At 45.4% G+C, this 7,344-nt stretch overlaps 1 long non-coding RNA gene across 1 annotated transcript; it reads left to right on the top strand.

The window, feature by feature from the left end:
• The first annotated feature begins 899 nt into the window (after positions 1-899).
• On the top strand, positions 900-6,188 carry LOC139828178 (uncharacterized). The gene is made up of 3 exons (XR_011739540.1): positions 900-1,132; positions 1,392-1,549; positions 5,671-6,188. It is a non-coding gene; the product is annotated as an uncharacterized lncRNA (long non-coding RNA).
• The last annotated feature ends 1,156 nt before the right edge of the window (positions 6,189-7,344 follow it).

The following is a 7,344-nucleotide window of genomic DNA, read 5'->3' as shown; positions in this document are numbered from 1 at the left end:
GTGGAACATTGCGGGAGACCTTGATAACGTGGCAATGAGGGAGGTGATGAAGAGAAACAATACCTGTTCCTTTCCCATTTCAAGACGTTATTTTTTACCTTCCTGGTAGCTGTGAGATGATTTGCAATCTTGCGCTAGCATCTGCCTGAAAGAGAACACGGACCCTTTGGGTGCCTCCTCAAGAAATACTTGCTCTATGGTTCTGGCGATGTCCAGGCTTCAAGGGTGGGGCATAGGGGAGTGTAAATCTTAGGGGGCCTCCCGGGATGTCTGCAGGTTTGGGTGACCCGTGGCTGGGACGGGGACGCCGAGGTTGTCAATCTTGCCCTGAATCTCTCGCTCCCTCTCTTGCAGCACCCGAGACCGAATGGAGGAGCAAGTGTACGGGAAGTTCCTGCGCCACGCCACAGATCACATTTATCGCTCTCGCCCTGAGAGACCCGGAGAACCAAACCGTTCCCATCGTGCCTTGAAGCAGCCTCTGCTCACGCGCTTCTCCCAGGGAGAAGGCAGAATGGCAGTAGCTCGCCACGTTATAGCACAGGGTGCACACTCTGCAGCTTTCAAGCCCAGCTCTGCGTTAGCTCACCCCTGCAATTTTGCACCGCCCACGCAAATTTGAGTTGTCGCTGGTTGTTGCAGCGTTTGGCTTTGGTGAGGACAGCGTGTGTTTGTCAGCAGTTGGTGTAGGGTGGAATCTTGAGGAGAAAGTGATATTTCCGTGCCAGAACTGGTTGGTGTTTGCCTGGTATTGTGGTAGTTGTTCCCGCAGGTGATCAGTGCTGGAGTATTATTGCAGGATGAGGGGATTTTGAAGGCTTGTCTGTGAGATGCACTAGAGGCAGCAGTTGCAAGCGAAAGGCTGAGATTTGGAGAGTTTGTCGGTGGGTTTTGGACAGTTGTCAGTTGAAAGTTGGTTGTTTGCAGGTGAGGTGTAGAGCAGAGGGTGAAGCTGACTTTGCCTGGGCGGCGCAACTGGATGGGTGTGCAGAGCTGAGGAGAGCGGGCTTCTGCGGGTGACCCTAAAGCTGGAGAACCAGCCAGCGGCAGCTCCAGACACTCCCGCAGGGCCGGGCAGGGCCAGTGTCCTGGGGCACAGGGAGTGTGACCCTCCACAAGCACCAAACAGCAGGTGAGGACCGTGGGGATTTGTACTGAGCTATGATATCTCTAACCCATGAAACTGGGGTCCAGCCTGAGCAGGGCATGTGCGGAAGCTGTGCTGCAGCGGAGGGGCAGAGCTGAGGGGAAGGGCTGTGTGAGGGGCCGGGGCCAAGGCAAGGCGGGCACGCTGTGGGGTGTGGGGAGGTGTCAGCCCCCAGATTCAGCCCCCGTCTGACTGTAGTGCCCTGGGGCTGATGTAGCTCAGTCCTCTGTGTGTTTCTCTTCAGGTGGAGCAGCGTGCAAAGGAAAAGTAAGGAAGGAGGCGAACCTGTGAGGAAGAGTGATCGAGAAAGAGGATTGGAGGGCACCTGTGAGTCAAGAGGGATCAAGAAAGAAGACAACAGTGGTGGAACCGCAGGTCAGGAGAGCTCAAGGAAGGAGAAAGGTGATTGTGGCAGTATTCTGACATTGGGCCTATGAGAAACTGTGAGAGTTGACAGCGTGAGAACAATCATTAGTGGAATAACACAAGAAGCATGTACTGTATGCTACGTGATACATCGAGGACAGAGGGATTGGTACAGGAATGATACATCAAGGGGGATGACGGGGGTAGCTTGTGGTATAGACAACGATGCTTTTATGGCAGTACCAATATATCACTTATGTTATGACGAACTTACCAAATCAGCAAATGCTTGAGCAAGCATCATAGCGAGTATAAATGCAAACCTGAGTTTGTAACAAATGTCTCTTGTCTCACCTTAAAAGAGAGTCGGTGCCACATTCACTACAAATGGCACCCGAACAGGGACTTTGAGTGCGGCTGTAAAGGCAGCAGCCGTTCTGGTGGCAAAGCCCAATTGAACAAGGACAGGGAAACAGAGCCAGGAAACAGAAACCACAGCGTGCACCCATCAGCAAGAAAAGATGAGCAATTTGGAACCATAGGAGGGAAGTTATCCCTTGAACCAAACAAACCCTAGATGTCCTTCAACTTTTATTAAGAAAGCAAAATCACAATGTACCAGTAGTCCGATTAATGACTTTATAAGAAAGGCTTGCTGATCATGTGCTGGACTTTCCTACAACTGGAACATTTTAGTTGGAGGCATGGCAGAAAGTTGAACGAGAATTATATGAACAGGCAGCAACTGGAGATAAAGCTGCTTGTGAATATTTATCTACTTGGGCAAAAATTATGTCTGCTTTAATAGCGACTCAGAAGGAAGTAGTTGCGCGGGTTGCAACTAATTGTGAACCTTCTGCTCCTCCCTTGCCAGGGAAGGAGGGGGATCCTGTAGATAGATTAGGCAAAAATGCACTGACCACAGATGTAGTAGTGGATAAAGGATTGGCTGATAACAAAGCCCCTGCATGTACACTACAGTGAACACTTTTGGCAAATGATGGTTTGTGGGAGTCGCCTGACAAGCCCCTTGATCCTGGCCCGACGGACCCAGAGTAAGAGCCTGATTTATTCCCCCCGGATGTTACTTTGCAACTGAAAGTGCGCACTAATTAAACCATGTGGGATAAATGTAGAGAAGAGGCTTTGAAAACAGGAGACTCGAAAGTGGTTACGGCATGCCCAGTGATCTGTTGTGAACAGCAATCTCCAGGCTTTCAGCAGCTACCATATGATGTTGTAAAGGAATTACCAACATTAGCTAAAGAAAATGGGGTTACTTTATCATTTGTTATACATTTTTGAAGCATTAAGCTCCTCTTACGAACTTACTCCACATGACTGGCGTTCTTTGTTGAAAATGATCTTAACCATACAGTATATTGACTAGTAGTTATCTGATTTTTGGGAGAACTGTACTATAGAGACCGTTGATAATGCATATCGGATGAGATGGATTGATTGCAGTCCTTTAGCTGGGGAATGTGCCCACGCTTTGCCAGATAATCAAGTTGCGTAACCCAGAGAGATATATATGTGGTGTAATAGCAAAACTAGCAATGAAAGTGGTTCGGAAGTTACTGGAGGTTGGGAGAGATGCCAATACGTCCTTTTCAAAAATCTTGCAAGGATCACAGGAACCTTATGCGCTGTTTTTAGACCGCTTGCAAACTGCTTTGGAGAGACAAATTGATAATGACACAGCGCATGAGTTGTTACTAAAATAATTGGCTTTTGAGAATGCTAATGCTGATTGTCAGCGTGTGTTGCAGGATTTGGGGAATAGGGAAAGGTGTACTATAGCAGATATGAGAGTGTGTCAAAACATAAGTCAACTGAACATTATACCAGCTCTCTAGCTGCTGCTTTAGCAGCACAGTTACAAGTATTGGGAACAGAACTGAAATCGAATTGTTTTTGTTGTGGGACACTGGGTCGTGTAAAGAAAGATTACACAAAGTATGCACGCCAGACTTCGAAGGCTGTACCTCCTAGAGATCGTCCAAAATGGGGAAAGGGCAAGCACTGTGTGAGTGAACATCATTCAAGGATTAATGTAAAGGGGGAGCCAATTAACCCTTCCCAGGAGGTGGGGGACAGGACTTCCCCCACCCCCATCAAATAAATTCAAGTCTAAACTCATGACCCGAGATCTCTTCCCTGGAACAGCTGGAAGTGCAGGGCTGGACTTGGCTGCCAGCCCGTCAGTGATGATAATTAATTACTGCTGTGGTATTGCTTATTCCCAGAGGAGTGTGGGGGCCTTTAGTGCCTAGTGTGCATGCTTTGTTAATAGGTTGATCATCTACTACCAAATTGGGTTTGTTTGTTTTACCTGGAGTAATTGACTCTGATTATCAAGGTGAAATCAAAATTATGGCATGGACACCTGTGCCACCTTGCTACATCCTGAGGATGCCCCCAGATTTGCATTTTGTGTTCCTTCACTTAATCAAGAGGAGCCTATGAAGAGATAGCATTGGGTGGTATCACCACAAGGGATGAGAAATAGTCCAACCATTTGCAAGACAGTAGTTGCAGCAGCTGTACAACCTGTGAGGAAGCTGTACCCCTCAGCTTGTATCTGTCGTTATATGGATGATATCTTGCTTGTCATGTTATAAGAGCAGGAACTACAACAAGTAATGCAAGTCCTATGTAACGCTATACAAAAGGCTAGATTACAAATTGCACAAGAAAAAATTCAGAAAACTGCTCCATGGAAATATTTGGGGTGGCAAATAACAGAACAAGAAATCATTCCTTAGCCAGTACCTCTTAAATTCCATAATATCATGACCTTAAATGACTTACAAAATTGCTAGGAGCCATAAATTGGCTCCGACCTATTTTGGGCATTGCCACAGAGGAACTGTGTCTACTTTTTACACTTTTGAAAGGAGACCTGAATTTATTGTCTACTCAGGTATTGGATGACAAAGCTCAGCAGGCCATATAGAAAGTATTCGATGCTGTTGAACAAAAATAGGGATGGGGACGCAATTTGCAGCTGCCAGTTTGGCTGGCACTCATAGCCAATACCGTCCAACCGTTTGCAGTACCGTTTCAATGGGACAAGTCATTAAGTGATTCTTTAAGAGTTGGAATGGGTTTTTCTAGCTCACACACCAATGAAAACAGTTTGGATAATAAAAGAAATGTATGCAAACCCAATAATTAAAGGCAGAGAATGTTTATGTGCTATGTATGGGACAGACTTTGAATGTATATTTATTCCTACAACAAAGGAGAATTTGCAATGGTAATTAACTGAAGATGTGAATTTCCAGATTGCATTGGCAACATATGCAGGGAACATATCAGTTTATTACCCCCAACATAAACTGTGGGCTGAAATTGGTAATTTACCGTTGTAGGGCAAATGCTGCTGTCAGCAACGACCAGTAAGTGACAAGACTGTATTTACTGATGCCTTTGGTCGCTCACGTAAAGTTGTAATTATGTGGCTAAACTCAGATACCCAGTGTTCCAAACACAAGGTAGAAAAAGGAGACCAAGGGTCAAACAAGTTCTTGAGCTGACAGCTGTTAGGATCGCTTTTGAGTGTTCTGTAATGAGCCTTTGAATGTTGTAACTGACTCATATTATGCAGCTGGCATACTTAACCGCCTGGAAGCTTCTTTTCTGAAGGAAGAGGATAATCCTCTTTTGATGGCTGAATTGAGAATGCTATGGTTCCTAATAAATCATAGACGTCATGGTTTTTATGCAGCGCACATCCGCTCTCGCGCTGCCCTTCCAGGACCTCTTGTGGAAGGCAATAGGAGGGCCGATGCACGAGCTGTGCCGCTTACTGTGCCTAAAGCCTTGGAGCAAGGTAAATTATCACATAAACTCTTTCACCAGAATGCAAAGTCGTTAAAACGACAATTTCAAATTACAACGGATCAGGCCAGGAGCGTTCTTATGTCCTGCCCTGATTGCCAACAGTCAGCACCGGTGCCATCCAAAGAGGGTGTTAATCCAGGAGGGATTACTGACATTACGGCCAGCTGATGTAACGCGTTGTTCTGAAGTGGGTAAATACGTATGTGTTTCTGTAGACGCTCATTCCAGATTTCTCGTTGCGGCTGCACGCACTGGTGAAAGAGCACGGGACGTCTGTAAACAGTGGTTGGCGTGTTTTGCTGTTTCAGGAGTTCCAGGATATGTAAAACCAGAGGAAAGCGGAACGCACGCTGGATTAGAGGAGCGATCCCCCGAGTGCCCAGCGCGCCGTAATAAAAGTGCCTGCTTTTTAACACTTTCAAAACAGTGTTAGAGAGTCTGTTTGCCGACTTTTCGGTATCGTTTTCTGGCGACGAGGATGGGATAATCTGCCTGACCTCCCGTGGACCCCAGGATCTCTGGGACCTTGTGCCGGCACCGGGGAATTCCCGGAAGGGATCACGGATCCTCGGGCCAGCTCGAGACGTGGGTAAAACCCCATCAATGAGATAAGGCACTTTCATAGTCTGGTTTGTTTGCAGGCTGCCTGCGCGAGACGTGGGCAACACCAGCGCGTTGGGTCTGCGCATTTTGGTAAATTGGGTAAATTAAAAAGAAATAAAAAACTAAAGAGGAAAATGAGAAAACAATAAATAAAAGAGAAAAACAAGGGAACAGTAATTTGATAAAGGTACCTTTAGTGATTTTGCTGTTTGTGCCTTAGCAATTGTATAATTGTTTGTGTCTTTAGTGATTTGTTGTTACTTGTGTCTTGGGTGATTTTATAGTCCAATACTTACGGTTAACCAATTGTTTGTTATTGTGATTGTGAAATAGGTAGTGGACAAGGGACAGGAGGGATTCGAAAGAAGTCCCCCCCGGCTGTATTTTGTGACATTGGAAAAGGATCGTTTGACTCCCTGGGGAAAGCTACCAGGGGGAATCTGATTGAATATTGTAATTAATGGTGGCCACTGTAAAGAATATTAATATGCTGCACAGGTCTGGGTGGGTATACCTTGAGATGTGTAGTATAGCAATGCACTACATGTAATATATAGTAAGATATATGTTTTAAATCATATATTGTCTATTATATAATGCATATTACACAATACAAAATGTTACATACGCATTGTATTTGAAAAAGGACAATCAGGGAAAGAAATTGAAACCAGTAAAAGGTTTGTTGACGAACAGATATTGGTGTAGAATACACAGAGAACATTAGATCAGGATTGTCCCTTGGTGAATGCAGGGTGGCATCCTGATGTCCTTATATCGGGGGACAGGCTGAATTGGTATGGACAGTGCATTTTATACGGGATTGGACACGCTGTGCCTAAAGCTGTAAATACGCCAAAGCCTTCTGAGATAAAACAGGATCGTCTGTGCCTCATTTGCTACACCCCTTTACCTGTTTCCCAAATTGATTTAGACTGTATTTACCATTGTAAAAATAGAGCTTTCCCCCTTTAATTTTTGTCATGTATTGTAATTCATAGAGATATTGGAGCCCGTCCTACCTAAACTGTAGAAAAGACAGCAGCCATGTGTATTTTTAAATAAAGATTAAATCAAGTCTGCTAGCTCATTATCTTTAAGCGTTCTACTGTGATCACCTCCCTCCCAAGGTTTTGTGTCTATTGTATCAGGGCCTAACACCCACGGCCACAGTGGATGAATCACCATGGGCACAGCACCAGGACCCGCTTGTTGGTGTCCAGGGTATCCACTCCAGCAGACACTGTCAGTAAAAGAGCACATCATGGAACTGGAGAACCATCTAATTGTGTCATTATACACATTCACTGCTCTTTTTTCTGCTTTATACCCCTGGTAGCTTTTTAAAATGGCACAGTTTGAAAAGGATTTCTGTTTTG

Source organism: Patagioenas fasciata, chromosome 6, assembly GCF_037038585.1.
Source record: "Patagioenas fasciata isolate bPatFas1 chromosome 6, bPatFas1.hap1, whole genome shotgun sequence".
NCBI lineage: Eukaryota > Metazoa > Chordata > Aves > Columbiformes > Columbidae > Patagioenas > Patagioenas fasciata.
This window is presented reverse-complemented; position numbering and strand designations above follow the sequence as displayed.